At 40.6% G+C, this 16,993-nt stretch overlaps 1 protein-coding gene across 2 annotated transcripts in view; it reads right to left on the reverse strand.

The window, feature by feature from the left end:
- The window catches only part of LOC133563441 (leucine-rich repeat-containing protein 4C-like), a 215,464-nt gene extending 202,567 nt beyond the window's left edge, over positions 1-12,897 (reverse strand). For both annotated transcript variants that reach the window (XM_061917565.1, XM_061917564.1), the window contains exon 1: positions 11,954-12,897. The gene's annotated coding sequence lies outside the window, so the exon portion shown is untranslated. The remainder of the gene's footprint in view (positions 1-11,953) is intronic.
- Between the last annotated feature and the right edge of the window lie 4,096 nt (positions 12,898-16,993).

Genomic DNA, 16,993 nt, shown 5'->3' on the forward strand with positions numbered 1-16,993 from the left:
CGGTCACTTCCACAGGTGTGCAGCGTGACCCCTTATTCAGTAATACGGCCCACTGCTGGGACAGTTTACTCGATGTTTCAGCGCTCCTGTGTTCTGTGAACAAAATGGCGATCAAATTCACAAAAAATAGGAATTAGGTTTGCTTTCTCTTCCATAGTGAGAGAGTGGTGCTTTTGTGTTTGTGGCTTTGCATAAGGGCTGGGCGATATGGCCTTTTTTTTAATATCTCGATATTTTTATATTTTTAGGCCATTCTGCGATACACGATATATATCTCGGTATTTTGCCTTAGCCTTGAATGAACACTTGATACGTATAATCACAGCAGTATGATGATTGTATGTGTCTACATTCAATCAATCAATGTTTATTTATATAGCCCCAAATCACAAATGTCTCAAAGGACTGCTCAAATCATTACGACTACAACATCCTCGGAAGAACCCACAAAAGGGCAAGGAAAACTCACACCCAGTGGGCAGGGAGAATTCACATCCAGTGGGACGCCAGTGACAATGCTGACTATGAGAAACCTTGGAGAGGACCTCAGATGTGGGCAACCCCCCCCTCTAGGGAACCGAAAGCAATGGATGTCGAGCGGGTCTAACATGATACTGTGAAAGTTCAATCCATAGTGGCTCCAACACAGCCGCGAGAGTTCAGTTCAAGCGGATCCAAGACAGCAGCGAGAGTCCCGTCCACAGGAGACCATCTCAAGCGGAGGCGGATCAGCAGCGTAGAGATGTCCCCAACCGATACAGGCGAGCGGTCCATCCTGGGTCTCGACTCTGGACAGCCAGTACTTCATCCATGGTCATCGGGGGGGACATAGGAGAAAGAAAAGAAGCGGCAGATCAACTGGTCTAAAAAGGAGGTCTATTTAAAGGCTAAAGTATACAGATGAGTTTAGAGGTGAGACTTAAATGCTTCTACTGAGGTAGCATTTGAACTGTTACCGGGAGGGCATTCCAGAGTACTGGAGCCCGAACGGAAAACGCTCTATAGCCCGCAGACTTTTTTTGGGCTGTAAGAATCACCAGTAAGCCGGAGTCTTTTGAACGCAGATTTCTTGCCGGGACATATGGTACAATACAATCGGCAAGATAGGCTGGAGCTAGACCGTGTAGTATTTTATACGTAATTAGTAAAACCTTAAAGTCACGTCTTAAGTGCACAGGAAGCCAGTGCAGGTGAGCCAGTACAGGCGTAATATGATCAAACTTTCTTGTTCTTGTCAAAAGTCTAGCAGCCGCATTTTGTACCAACTGTAATCTTTTAATGCTAGACATGGGGAGACCCGAAAATAATACGTTACAGTAATTGAGACGAGACGTAACAAACGCATTGATAATAATCTCGGCGTCTTTAGTGGACAAAATGGAGCGAATTTTTGCGATATTACGGAGATGAAAGAAGGCCGTTTTAGTAACGCTTTTAATGTGTGACTCAAAGGAGAGACTAGGGTCGAAGATAATACCCAATTTTTTTTACCGAGTCACCTTGTTTTATTATTTGGTTGTCAAATGTTATAGTTGTATTATTACATTAAAACATTCTTCATCATACTGCATTAATCGAGGCCCTTGGGGATATTTTTTTTCACTTTTGTCTAAAAGCGCCAAATTTGGCACAGGTGTAGATCAGGGCATAGTTAAATGATTTAGCTAGGGCGCCCGCGCCGGTGACCTTAGAGGTCGCTACAGTGGCCAATCAAATGTGGATGCCACATGTAATATGATGTGTCTGTAATATTTGAAACAGATGAGCTACACATGTAAACTTGGTGTCTGTTTCATGTGTTTCTACAATTAAAATGTGTTGAAATCATCATTTTTATTTTTGGGTGTGTTTAGATCCCTAATTTGCATATTTCCAAGTAGGGTTTTGCTATTCTGAAGACGTTGGATGTAACTTGGGCATTGTTATGACTAAAACCCGGTGCAACATGCATGATTCCTTTCCAATGTTTACATTAAATATCGGGGGAGTAGGGGAGGGGGTAACACTGACTTTCTCTACTTTTACTATTGTTACAATGAAATATATCCGTAGCTTTACATTCTATCTGTGTTGAAATATAGGTGCAATACATTTTGGTACAAAATGGCTATGTTGTTAATATGGAAATTAAAGTGCTCTAATAAATACATTATCATAAATCTGATCATTCCAGTATGTTTCTGATGCTCAAAAAATCTAAAATAGTTAGCCAAAATGTATCAAAAGTTAAGGTACACCTAATTTCTACATAGCCACCATCTTGGAAATATGCTAATTAGGTGTCCAGACAGACCCAATCACGAAGATGATTTTTCCATCATATTTCTAATCGTCAAAACACATGAGATAGACACCAAGTTTGGGACGGCGTGGCGCAGTGGGAGAGTGGCCGTGCGCAACGCGAGGGTCACTGGTTCAAATCCCACCTAGAACCAACCTCGTCACGTCCGTTGTGTCCTGAGCAAGACACTTCACCCTTGCTCCTGATGGGTGCTGGTTGGCGCCTTGCATGGCAGCTTCCGCCATCAGTGTGTGAATGTGTGTGTGAATGGGTAAATGTGGAAGTAGTGTCAAAGCGCTTTGAGTACCTTGAAGGTAGAAAAGCGCTATACAAGTACAACCCATTTATTTGTAGCTCATCTGGTTCAAATGTAGAGGCAAAAGCACGTTCAGGTGGTGGCCATATTCGATCAGCCGCTGTGGCGACCCCAAAGGTCACTGGCATGGGCGCCCTAGCCAAATCATTTAAGTATGCCCTGAGCTACACCTGTGCCAAATTTGGCGCTTTTAGACAAAAGTGAACGAACACACCTTAAAATCTCCCTAAGGGCCCCCACTAATAAGCTCATTTTAAACTTTCATGTAGAGAGGGAAATCCCAACTAAGTCAATTGACCCAAACTGTCTATTAAAGACTTATTAAGCAGTGGCACAAACATTCATGTCATTTCAAAACAGAAATTGCAAGATTGTCAGAGACATTTCAAAACAAGCTATTAGTGCACTTTTGTGCATGATGTCACTAAGATGACGTATCAAAACAACACTAAATTAAAGTGCGCTTTTTGTACAGAACGCCACTACAATAGTTAAAAACAAATAAAGTGCACATGTGCATGATGTCACACAAGATTTTTCAATAAGTGTCACATAAAAATGAGCTGCATATCAAATAGTATATGTCCTATGGTGTTGATGTGGAAATTGTTGCTTCGGCATTTTGTGGGTGTGGGAGCGAACGGAGATGTTGACATGCACAGTTTGAAGCACTGTTCATTCTCTAGCGGGTGACTTTTCAAATGATGCTTCTTTTGGTAGCAACGCTTCTGCCGTATAAATGTTCCAACATGTTCCCGCTTGTAACTAAAACAAAACACCGCCAGACGATGAACCCCATGCTGTTTTTTTTGGAATTAATTATTCTTCCATTTGTTACCAGATTCGCACCTTCTCTCTCTCGTATTACCACTCGCAACACACATATATATTTATATTTTGTTGTTTTCTTACTGTACCGAAAATGAACCGAACCGTGACCTCTAAACCGAGGTACTTACCGAACCGAATTTTTTGTGTACCGTTACACCCCTAGTGAATATACAGTATATGAATATAAATATCAAGATTTTCCTCATGATATCATTTCACAAAAGCCTATGCCTATAACATATATATATAGTCGTGGTCAAAAGTTTACATACCTTGTGAAGGCCATAATGCCATGGCTGTCCTTAGTTCCCAATAATTTCTACAAGTCTTATTTTTGACATCACATAGACAGTTCTGTGGTCAAATAAAACAAAATTTAGCTGTTTGGCCACAAAACCTAGCAATATGTTTGGAGGAGAAAAGGTGAAGCCCTTAATTCCAGGAACACCACCCTACCGTCAAGCATGGTGGTGGTAGTATTATGCTCAATGGAACTGGTGATTTACATAGAGTAAATGGGACAATAAGGATTACCTCCAAATTATTCAGGACAAGCTAATATCATCAGCCCGGAGGTTGGATGTTGGGCGCGGTTGGGTGTTCCAACAGGACAATGACCCCAAACACACGTCAAAGGAATGGCTAAATCAGGCTAAAATTAAGGTTTTAGAGTGGCCTTCCCAAAGGCCTGACTTAAATGTGTGGACAATGATAAAGAAACAAGTCCATGTCAGAAAACCATTACATTTGGCTGAACTGCACCAATTTTGTCAAGAGAAGTGGTCAATAATTCAACTGGAAGCTTGCCAGAAGCTTGTGGATGGCTACCAAAAGCGCCTTATTGCAGTGAAACTAGCCAAAGGACATGTAACCAAATATTAACATTGCTGTATGTATACTTTTGACCCAGCAGATTTGGTCACATTTTACAGTAGACCCATAATAAATTCATAAAAGAACCATACTTCATGAATGTTTTTTGTGCTCCAATAACTCTATCACAAAAAAATATCAGTTGTAGAAATTATTGGAGACTCAAGATAGCCATGATATTATTTTCTTTACAAGTGTATGTAAACTTTTGGCCACGACTGTGTATGTATATATATATATATATATATGTATGTGTATATATATAAATATATATTGTTTGTTTACTTTTTTTTTTGTTTAACGTACACAATAAAAAACAATAACCTGTAAATTTTATGGTAGAAAACCCAGCAGCCTAATCACCATAATTTCATCGTCAAATCTATGGTGGTTTGTACAGCATTTTACAGTAAGTGGAATATAGATACAACAGTTTTTTATGGCAAAATTCTGGCGACTAAGCTGCCAGGTTTATACTGTTAAACCTATGGTTGTTGCTTTTACAGTGTTTAATTTGATGTATAATTTGCTTTTCAAATCATTAGTCACACAGACATTTAAATATTTATTTTTATTATAACAAAACATGCAAATATATGATAATATATTAGTTGCGTTGTATACATTATACATTCCAATGCTTCATTCAATTAGTTGCAATATTAGATAATATTAAAGTTTAAAATATATGTAATTGCAGTATAAATGTATTCTTTTAAAATGGAAAAATAAATGCATTCAGTAAGTGAAGAAAGTAATGCATTAATGCATATTATTTCCAGACTTACGCCGAAAATATAAAATGATGTGGCGTGCCATGTCTGGCCCCTGGCCATTGAGTTAGACACCTGTGTATTAAAGCGTGACGTTGATGTCGTTGTGCTAGTCGATTCGAACATGGAGTCACCGCTCTACGGTACAGTGGTCATGAGACATGAATACGTCGTTGTAAGTTACCCCAAAATATGTGAAAGTGACACATGCACTCGTATTGATAGACATTGGAGTTGCTGATGTGCAACACAGCATGTGGTTTCATTTCTTGGGGAGTGGAAGGCAATTTTCCTCGATGCCCTGTGGATCTATGTGCTTCATGACAATTAATTACAAAAATAAGCACAATTAATCAATCATTTATTAATTTGCTTATCAAAAGGAAACATAATTGGATAAATAATTAGCATAATTGTTAACCAAAGTAGGTTTAGAAAACAGTTTGGTTTTAAAAGTAACACCTTCAAATGTGCAAGAAAAAGGCCGATAAAGAAAAAATCTCCGAAAGTTAACATGATTATAAGGTTTGTGTGTTTTGTCTCGTGGTCATAAATGTAAAACTTGTTGCATTAAAAAAAAATTACAAACATAAGTCTAATGTGGAACATGTTGGTATTATATTGATACGTCCATCCACCACTGTCATCAGTTTGAGGAACCTGCATTTACGACCTATCCTGTAACGTCAATGGGCCCCATTCAGAAAATAAGTTCCTAACTTTTCCTCTTATCTTTCTTCCTAAGTGATTTCCTAAGGAGTCCATTCAAATTCATGACGTGTTTTTAAACGTGCAATTGTTCCCACCTGCTGTTCTCAAGTTGCTGAATGCCAAATAGTTAGTGCTTTCGTGTCTATCATAATTTGCATGTAAACACGCCCTCATTTCCCCAATATGCATAGGGGAACACCATTAATTCTGTAATTTGCATAGGTAAATGCTCTTAATTTTTCATATTAGGGCACATCAAACACACGGAGAAAACACAAACAGATTACAGAAAATAAATTCGTATTATCCCGCATGGGAAATACATAATGTCAAAACGTAGGTTTAAGAAAGGGGGGACAGCTGAGGTAGCCTAAAGCGTTTAAATAAACGTTTGTCACTTCGGGCAAATAGGTCTACATGGTTGTGAAATATGCGCTCCCTCGGTCAGCGGAATCTTGCAGTAGCAGGAAAAGCATTGCTATTGTGTGAGTTGAGTCTTTTAAAGAGTCACCAATCACTTAATGATGAGTGTGTGTGTGTGTGTGTGTGTGTGTGTGTGTGTGTGTGTGCGTGAAATGTCTATATATTTTGCTTTATGTCAGTCTGTCTATCTGTCTTATCTATCTTTATTCATCTATCTATCTATCTATGATATTCATTTAATATTAGACAATAGAAGTAAGGGAACTTGTCACACTTGAGAACAAATAGGCCACCGTAATAGTGCTCTGGAGCACTCGTAGGTTTTGTTCTTACCGACGAAAAAATCCCAGCTAAGAAAACATTGTTGAATACAAAACATCCTTAAAAACTTCGTAAGTGGGCTTAGGAACAAATTTTGTTCTTAAGAACGGTTGTTGAATGGGACCCAATGTTCTCCACATATTTTTCACATGATGTATGTCAGGTTTTAGATTTTCCTTCACAGTCAGACATGCCGGATTGATCCGCTTGTCCCCGAGACAAGAAAATGGTGAGCATAAAAATGGATCTATGTAACTGCTCTATTTCTTACAAACTTTTGAGAGATTCCGTATCCATGGACCACGCAATGACCAGTTCAATGAAAGAATGAATACTAATGACGTTATAAGTAGACCTTTTCAGATATTATTCCGATTTGAGAAATTATCACTTCATTATTTGGCACAGAGTGCTGGCCTTGATATGAACCGGACCACAGGCTGAAGTGGGAAGTAAATGACAAAAGAGCGTAGGAAGCCAACGTCTTATACGGTATGTCACTCTGGGAGACCCACGACCCCTAATTTATGTGTCCTTTTTCTGTCTGACAACTTCATTAATTTTCTGACATGGCTGCTTGGAACGATTTTCAATAGATGCATCAGACAGAAGCGACTGAATAAATTGGACATGAAACAGATGTCTGAGGGAGCAATGTCATCATGTAAAGACCGTCTTTGTGTGAACAGCAGGAAGTCGCTTTTGGTCTGCAAAATGCACCTGCTCAAAGGCGATTGCCAACTACTATAGTGCAAATAGCTCTAACATGGTAAAAGCCACAAATAAGGTTGAGATAATAATGTTTGGTTAGGATTGTGAATTGATCATTTTGTAGCACTTTATCAGCTACAAACTTAGTAGTGTGAGGGGAGGATGTATTACGGCAATCAAATGGTGACAATATTAATCAGGTTACCCAAAGTCAAATGTCAAACAAACAAACAAAAAAAAAAACATCCAATCAGCATTCGAACATTTCCCGAGGTGATGTCACTCCATCATGGAATGCTTTTCTTTGAAAGGATGAATGATGCTCGCCAATGCTTGCCATATTTCTCCCTTTCACATGAGAATAATGTGATTCATTCTTTATGTGAAAAGTGACAGCTACATCTATTTATGCGTTTACCACCGTGGTTTCTGGTTGATGACTGACATTCCAGAATTACCTTGCACAAAATTCAAAGGAAAATAAATTAAAATCTAAATGTATGACACAACGCCTTCATTTTTAATGCTCAAGATTCTGATTAGATTGTTTTTTTCTTCTTCTTCTTTTCAGTGGATATGGAGCAGATCCTGTTGTTTTAAGTCTGTCTATTTCACAAAAAGCTGGCCGATGTGTAATCTGTTGTGTTGGTTGCATATGTGTGAACGACTATGACAAGAAAATGTGTATTTGTTGGATATGGACAATCGCCCACAATGTCTTGGTACTAATTTGGATTCACGGGTGGACTAATAATTGATAAAACAATCGATGAAGAGATACCCTTCAATGCATAGGCCATCTGTTTTGTGTTGCAGCTCATTTCAGCACCACAGCAAAGGGACAGCTCCCTCTCAGCTCTGGAACAAGTGCCTTCTGTGTAGGCCAAGCAATGTCTGACAATATACGCAACCAGTCATTGCGATACTATGCTTCTGCTCTTGAAATAGAAAAACAATCTCAAATACTATTTAAGTCTCACAAAGTAGTCACTCGCAAACCGCATGCCGCAATGTACCGGTACAGATTGTTAGTGACTTAAAAAAAAAAAGAGCTGTTGCCTACTTGGTATTCAGCAAGTGTTTGACATGGTGCAGTGTGTAACTCCATGCTGGTGACTAATACGCCTCATAGTGCACTCTTTCTTGCCCATAAACAGGAGGCACACACTTCCCTTTGCACGTCAGCTCAAATCCGACGCTAAACATCTATCCAAATTAGTGTTTGCGTTTAATGTATGGTCCGGATTTGACACATGCACACATACCGTGAATAATACCTCGGTGCAGAAAAGGCCGTATCTCTGCACTATATTTCCTGTTAGAACTGTGCTTTACTTTAGAACAGGGGTGTTCTTACTTTTTACATCAACAACTGTATAGTAAAAGAAATTTAGATTTCTATATTATATTTGGAAAAAAAAAATGGTAACCCTTCAGTATGGGGAACATATTCACCAGTAATTAGTTGGTTATTAAAGTAACAAAGACCTAATTTAGAGTTATTTGGACACTAGGGGAACATACAAAGGTTAGAGTTACTAATAATCAATCTCCGAACTGTTACCTCCCGGTAACAGTTCGAGATGCTACCTCAGTAGAAGCATTTAAGTCTCACCTTAAAACTCATTTGTATACTCTAGCCTTTAAATAGACCTCCTTTTTGGACCAGTTGATCTGCCGCTTCTTTTCTTTTTCTCGTCTGTCCCCCCCTCCCTTGTGGAGGGGGTCCGGTCCGATGACCATGGATGAAGTACTGGCTGTCCAGAGTCGAGACCCAGGATGGACCGCTCGCCTGTGTATCGGTTGGGGACATCTCTACGCTGCTGATCCGCCTCCGCTTGGGATGGTTTCCTGTGGACGGGTCTCTCGCTGCTGTCTTGGATCCGCTTTGAACTGAACTCTCGTGGCCGTGTTGGAGCCACTATGGATTGAACTTTCACAGTATCATGTTGGACCCGCTCGACATTTATTGCTTTCGGTCCCCTAGAGGGGGGTGGGGGGGGTTGCCCACATTTGAGGTCCTCTCCAAGGTTTCTCATAGTCATCATTGTCACTGACGTCCCACTGGGTGTGAGTTTTCCTTGCCCTTATGTGGGTTCTTCCGAGGATGTCGTAGTCGTAGTGGTTTGTACAGTCCTTTGAGACATTTGTGATTTAGGGCTATATAAATAAACATTGATTGATTGATACTAATATGCAATCATTCTGAGGTTATTGAGGGAAGACTCATAGTTAATGGCTTACTGGTTATATAATAAGGCCATGCGGAATAAGGCATTAATAAGTACTTAATAATGACTAATTAAGAGCCGATATGTTACTAATTTGCATGTTAATAAGCAACTAATTAATGGCGAATATGTGTCCCCCATACTAAAGTGTTACCATTCACTTTATAAAATAACTATGTTTAAATACAAAAACAAATGTTCATCAATTTATGTATTATATTGTATTTTTACAACGTGCCACACATGTCACCGGAACCCCAGTTTGGACACCCCTGCTTCAGGAGATGTGAGGCTATATACCGAGGGTCGGGAACCTGTTTGGCTGAGGGAGCCATGAAAGCCAAATATTTTAAAATGTATGTCTGTGCGAGCCATTTTATATTTTGATAACATTTTAATATAAGGAACATATGAACATTTAATTAGATGCTTATTAACATGCAAACTAGTAACATATTAGCTGTTAATAAGTCATTATTAAGTGCTTATTAATGCCTTAGTCAGCATGGTCTTATTATACAACCTGTAAGTCATTAACTAAGAGTCTCCCCTAACCCTATCCCTGACCCTGACCCTAACCCTATGTTAATAAGCAACCAATTAATGGTTCATATGTTGGTTTGTGTTGTGGTTTGTGCAGCCATTTGAGACACTAGTGATTTAGGGCTATATAAATGAACATTGATTGATTGATTGATACGTTCCCCATACTAAAGTGTTACCAATATTTTTTCAACACTGAACACAACAAAATGCGTGCATTTTTTTAAGTAAAACCAACATTCTTAAACTACAATACTTACCTTTTTCTATTTAAAAGTGAAGTGAATTATATTTATATAGCGCTTTTCTCTAGTGACTCAAAGCGCTTTACATAGTGAAACCCAATATCTAAGTTACATTTAAACCAGTGTGGGTGGCACTGGGAGCAGGTGGGTAAAGTGTCTTGCCCAAGGACACAACGGCAGTGACTAGGATGGCGGAAGCGGGAATCGAACCTGCAACCCTCAAGTTGCTGCCACGGCCACTCTACCAATCGAGCTATACCGCCCCACAAAAACATTGTTATTCTGAAGTTAACCAATAATAATTAAAAAAAAAACATTTCATACCTATTAATGCGACTTCTTGAACATGTGCGGTGGAAAAACGGATGGATGGGTTACATTTTTAACGTTATTTTCAACGTACCCTGAGTTTTTTCCTTGCCCTGTTGTGAGCTGAGGATGTCTTTGTGGCGTGTGCAGCCCTTTGAGACACTCGTGATTTAGGGCAATGTAAATGAACTACGATCGATTGATTGAACACTTTGATTGCCAGCGGAATTATTCATTACCTATCGTGTTAAGCAACGTCAGCTAAGATGTATCCGAGAGCCAGATGCAGTCGTCGAAAGAGCCACATCTCGATGGAACCCTAGGGGTTCGGTGAGTCGGCCTCAGGGGTTTGGCGGAGGTCAAGACACACCCGACTCATGGTGTGAATAAAAACTTTTCCCTATCGCCGTATTATGGATACCCCCAAACAATGTTCCCTTTAATTTTCCATCTGATTCCCAGGTGTGTAATTTGTTGTCAGTTCATGCACTGTGTTGGTTTTGTTCTTAGAACAAGATGATGTTCGTGCACAGTTCATTTTGTGCACCAGTAGAAAAAAAAACATACAAACGTATGACTTTGCTTTGAATTTGAGAAAAAAAAAACATTTTATTTTTCACTAAAGATGGGTTCGGTAGATGCGTATATGAAACTGGTGGGGTTCAGTACCTCCAACAAGGTTAAGAAGCAGTGGTTCTTAAATGGGGGTGTGCGTACCCCTGGGGGTACTTTAAGGTATGCCAAGGGGAACATGAGATTTTTCAAAAATATTCTAAAGTTAGTAACAATTCAAAATCCTTTATAAATATATTTATTGAATAATACTTCAACAAAATATGAATGTAAATTCATGAACTGTGAAAAGAAATGCAACAATGCAATATTCAGTGTTGACAGCTAGATTTTTTGTGGACATGTTCCATAAATATTGATGTTAAAGATTTCTTTTTTTGTGATAAAATGTTTAGAATTAAGTTCATGAATCCAGATGGATTTCTCTTACAATCCCCAAAGAGGGCACTTTAAGTTGATGATTACTTCTATGTGTAGAACTCTTTATTTATAATTGAATCACTTGTTTATTTTTCAACAAGCATTCAGTTATGTTTATATCTTTTTTTTTCCAAATAGTTCAAGAAAGACCACTACAAATGAGCAATATGTTGCACTGTTATACAATTGAATAAATCAGACACTGATGACAGTGCTGTATTTTACTTCTTAATCCCGTTTTTTCAACCAAAAATGCTTTGCTCTGATTAGGGGGTACTTGAATTAAAAAAAATGTTCACAGGGGGTACATACCTGAAAAAAGGTTGAGAACCACTGCTCTAGAGACATAGGTTCCCTACCCCCTTGCTTCACACACACAACCATGAACTTACTTCTTGATGAGTCTTCCTACTCGACAACGATGCCGCAAATCTCAGGCGATCCCGCACAATCCGAGGCTATTTAGCCTCAACCAGCAACCCATCCATTAGTCCGGCTGTAGGCGAATACATCTCAAAATGACGGGGATATATCCTTTTCCCGTGACGGACCCACAAGTGCCATAGCCCAAGAAAGTGAGAGACCCCACTGATGCCCCCACCAATGCGTGAATTTTCTTCCTGGGTGAGGGCAAGGTGGACGTTATTTCCACATATAAGATGAGACAAAATGGTGCACACCAGCAATCATGAGATGCATCCTTAAAAAAAAAAAAAAATCAAAAAATCTTGAAAAAAAACATCAAAGCCCTTTGCAGAGAGGATGTAGATGATGAACTTCCACCAAGTCTATGACTTCAGGTTGGATAGTCTAAATGGCGCAAAGCTCTTCAGAATTTGCAATGTATATATTTTTTTTCCACGCGTGGGTCTTTTTCCTTGTCCCCAACCTGGAAAATCCTGCAGGTATCCTTAAATTTAGTAAAGGGTAAATCGCCGTGTTCAAAGTCTCATGCGTCTTCACTTCTGCGTAAGTCCCCCACGCGTCAAGTCTCGCCTATTCACGGAGAAGACGTGCCCACGGGTGGGTGTGTGGGGGGGGGGGGGGGGGCAAGATGACGCCGAGGGCTGCTTATCAAAGTGTCCGTCCCTCGTCCTCACCTCCGGGCTTGCAGTCGGCGTTCGTGAGACGGGATCCACTTTTCTTTTTTTTTTCTCCCCTCCGTGCGCGGTCCGAACGGACAGCCGTGGAATTGATAAGCAGTGGCGTGGGTTGACAAAAGTTCTCCCTCAACCACTGAGGAAGAGCCGCGGACGTTTCTCCTCTCCTCCCAAAGTCGGCATCCCAGTCACCTTGAGTGGCGCTGCTGCGTGTTTCCAGTCCCACGTCAAATGTGTTCATGAACGGCTTCTTTAATGTTGCATCCACCAGGCTGAGATGGAGAAGTGGAAAAAAAAAAAAGAAAAAAAAAAAAGAAGGGGTTTAGATGTTCTGAATACGACCGCTTAATGTGGCTTTGCAAATAGGACACGACTGCCATCTACCGGGTCCTCTCGTCGGACAGCTGTAGTGGAAATTGTGGCCCCCGGGCTCTTTGTGCAGAGGATTGACTACATTAAACTTCAACTTGATCAGTCTGCATTCGGAAATGCTGCAGCAGACAATATAGTATGTATTGGTGTCAGGGGCGTCACGAGGCCTATTTTAGGGGGGGGCAGATACTTAAACATATATAAACACCTGAAAGTCTTAATAATCTGCTAAAACCACCAATCTGTTTCACTGGATTCAGAATAAAACCAAAGTCTGTCTTACCCAACAAGTTAGTATTTGAATATTGTTACATGAAGATTTTTTTTCTGGTTACAGTTATACTGTTAAAGGGGAACATTATCACATTTTCAAAAGGGTTAAAAACAATAAAAATCAGTTCCCAGTGGCTTGTTGTGTTTTTTGAAGTTTTTTTCAAAATTTTACCGGTCTCGGAATATCCCTAAATAAAGCTTTAAAGGGCATTATTTTCGGCTCCCTGCGAAGACACTGGCCATTTCCCGGTGACGTCATACCGTGCTGCCAATGTAAACAAACAATGGGAATACCACAGTAAGATATAGTGACATTAGCTCGGATTCAAACTCGGATTTCAGCGACTTAAGCGATTCAACAGATTACGCATGTATTGAAACAGATGGTTGGAGTATGAAAATATTGAAGAAGAAACTGAAGCTATTGAGCGAATAGCTATTGACGCTATTCATAGCCATAGCATGGCCGAATAGCCGCGTTAGCATCGCCGGTAAAAAGTGTGGACCAAACGATCAGGACTTTCGCATCTTTTGACACTGGAGCAACTTAAATCCGTCGATTGGTAAGTGTTTTTTTTGCATTAAATGTGGGTGGAAGGAAACGTAATATAGTTGCAAATGCATCTACAGGTTATCCATACATATCTGTGCCATGTCTGCTTTAGCACCGCCGGTAAATAGCATGTTAGCATCAATTAGCGTAGCATGTTAGCATCGATTAGCTGGCAGTCAACATCAACAAAACTCACCTTTGTGATTTCGTTGACTTTATTGTTGCAAATGCATCTGCAGGTTATCCATACATCTCTGTGCCATGTCTGTTTTAGCATCGCCGGTCAAATGTGGAGACACACTGGCACATTCAATGGGGGTCTGGCGGCAGACACTTTCGCATCTTTGGGCCAGTGGTGCAACTTGAATCCCTCCCTGTTAGTGTTGTTACACCCTCCGACAACACACCGTCGAGGCATGATGTCTCCAAGGTTCCAAAAAATAGTCAAAAAAACGGAAAATAACAGAGCTGAGACCCATCCATCCATCCATCCATCCATCATCTTCCGCTTATCCGAGGTCGGGTCGCGGGGGCAACAGCCTAAGCAGGGAAACCCAGACTTCCCTCTCCCCAGCCACTTCGTCTAGCTCTTCCCAGGGGATCCCGAGGCGTTCCCAGGCCAGCCGGGAGACATAGTCTTCCCAACGTGTCCTGGGTCTTCCCCGTGGCCTCCTACCGGTTGGACGTGCCCTAAACACCTCCCTAGGGAGGCGTTCGGGTGGCATCCTGACCAGATGCCCGAACCACCTCATCTGGCTCCTCTCGATGTGGAGGAGCAGCGGCTTTACTTTGAGTTCCTCCCGGATGGCAGAGCTTCTCACCCTATCTCTAAGGGAGAGCCCCGCCACACGGCGGAGGAAACTCATTTCGGCCGCTTGTACCCGTGATCTTATCCTTTCGGTCATGACCCAAAGCTCATGACCATAGGTGAGGATGGGAACGTAGATCGACCGGTAAATTGAGAGCTTTGCCTTCCGGCTCAGCTCCTTCTTCACCACAACGGATCGGTACAACATCCGCATTACTGAAGACGCCGCACCGATCCGCCTGTCGATCTCACGATCCACTCTTCCCTCACTCGTGAACAAGACTCCTAGGTACTTGAACTCCTCCACTTGGGGCAGGGTCTCCTCCCCAACCCGGAGATGGCACTCCACCCTTTTCCGGGCGAGAACCATGGACTCGGACTTGGAGGTGCTGAGACCCGGTGTTTGTAATGTGTTGAAAATGAAAATGGTGGGTGTGTTACCTCGGCGACGTCACATTCTGACGTCATCGTCTCCAGCGCGATAAACAGAAAGGCGTTTAATTCGCCAAAATTCACCCATTTAGAGTTCGGAAATCGATTAAAAAAATAGATGGTCTTTTTTCTGCACCATCAAGGTATATATTGACGCTTACATAGGTCTGGTGATAATGTTCCCCTTTAAAGGCCTACCGAAATGAGATTTTCTTATTTAAACGGGGATAGCAGGTCCATTCTTTGTGTCATACTTGATCATTTCGCGATATTGGCATATTTTTGCTGAAATTATTTAGTAGAGAACATCCACGATAAAGTTTGCAACTTTCGGTGCTAAGAGAAAAGCCCTGCCTCTACCGGAAGTCGCAGACGATGACGTCACATGTTGAGGCCTCCTAACATATTCACAAAAACAGATATTCGGACCGAGAAAACGACAATTTCCCCTATTAATTTGAGCGAGGAAGAAAGATTTGTGTTTGAGGATATTGATAGTGATGGACTAGAAAAAAAAAGAAAAGTAAAAAAAAATAGAAAATTTAAAAAAATAATAATGCGATTGCATTGTGACGGATTCCGATGTTTTTAGACACATTTACTAGGTTAATTCTGGGAAATCCCTTATCTTTCTATTGTGTTGCTAGTGTTTTAGTGAGTTTAATATTACCTGATAGTCGGAAGGGTGTCTCCACGGGTGTCTTGACGCACAGTGTCTCAGGGGAGTTGACGGCAGCTCAGCTTTTGTCCGGTAAGAAGTGACTTTTTAACCACAATTTTGTCACCGAAACCTGCTGGTTGACATTCGGTAAGGATCCATGTTGGCTTGACCGCGCTCTGATCCATAGGAAAGTTTCACCTCCAAGAATTTTAAACAGGAATCACCGTGTGTTGGTGTGGCTAAAGGCTAAAGCTTCCCAACTCCATCTTTCTACTTTGACTTCTCCAATATTATGCCGTTAAAGCAGACGACTTTTAGCTGTGTGTGTGTGCAGCGCTCACACTTCCTAAAAACCCGTGACGTCTTGCGTACACGTCATCATTACACAACGTTTCGAAGACGAAATTGTAATATAGTAAACTAAAAAAGGCCGTATTGGCATGTGTTGCAATGTTAATATTTCATCATTGATATGTAAACTATCAGACTGCGTGGTGGGTAGTAGTGGGTTTCAGTAGGCCTTTAGACTTCAACTTGATCAGTCTGCATTTGGAAATGCTGCAGCAGACAATATAGTATATTTTGGGGTCAGGGGCGTCACGAGGCCTATTTTAGGGGGGCTTTGGATGAAAGTGTCTGCAAAATACTTAAACATATATAAACACCTGAAAGTCTTAATAATCTGCTAAAACCACCAATCTGTTTCACTGGATTCAGAATAAAACCAAAGTCTGTCTGACCCAACAAAGTTAGTATTTGAATATTGTTACTTGAAGATTTATTCCTGGTTACAGTTATACTGTTAAGAAAGTATTGTCTTATGTTTTGCCATAAAATGAGAATGGATCATAATCAGTGGTGGCTGGTGAATTTTGTTTTAGGTGGGGCTGAAAGTTTGTTAACCAAATACCTGTAGGGGCGTCATCCTCCCCCAGAAGATTTATTAGTGATTTTCACATGCAAATATTGAAGATCTTTGCTCCTTCTCAACTCTGTGGTCAAGCTGCACAAAACCTTGTGTCTGCAGTTGTAAGTAATTTAGTTTTTAAGTTTTGTGTTTCTTGTAGAATCTATATAAAGTAGTATACATTAGCCTACTGCTAAAATCATGAAAAAAACATAATTAAAATATATTTGTTTCATTGCATTGATTTGTTACATTAATAGCTGTTGTATTATTATAGGATGGCTTGTTAAAGGCCTACTGAAACCCACTACTACCCACCACGCAGT

The sequence above is a fragment of the Nerophis ophidion genome, linkage group LG12, assembly GCF_033978795.1.
Source record: "Nerophis ophidion isolate RoL-2023_Sa linkage group LG12, RoL_Noph_v1.0, whole genome shotgun sequence".
Lineage (NCBI taxonomy): Eukaryota > Metazoa > Chordata > Actinopteri > Syngnathiformes > Syngnathidae > Nerophis > Nerophis ophidion.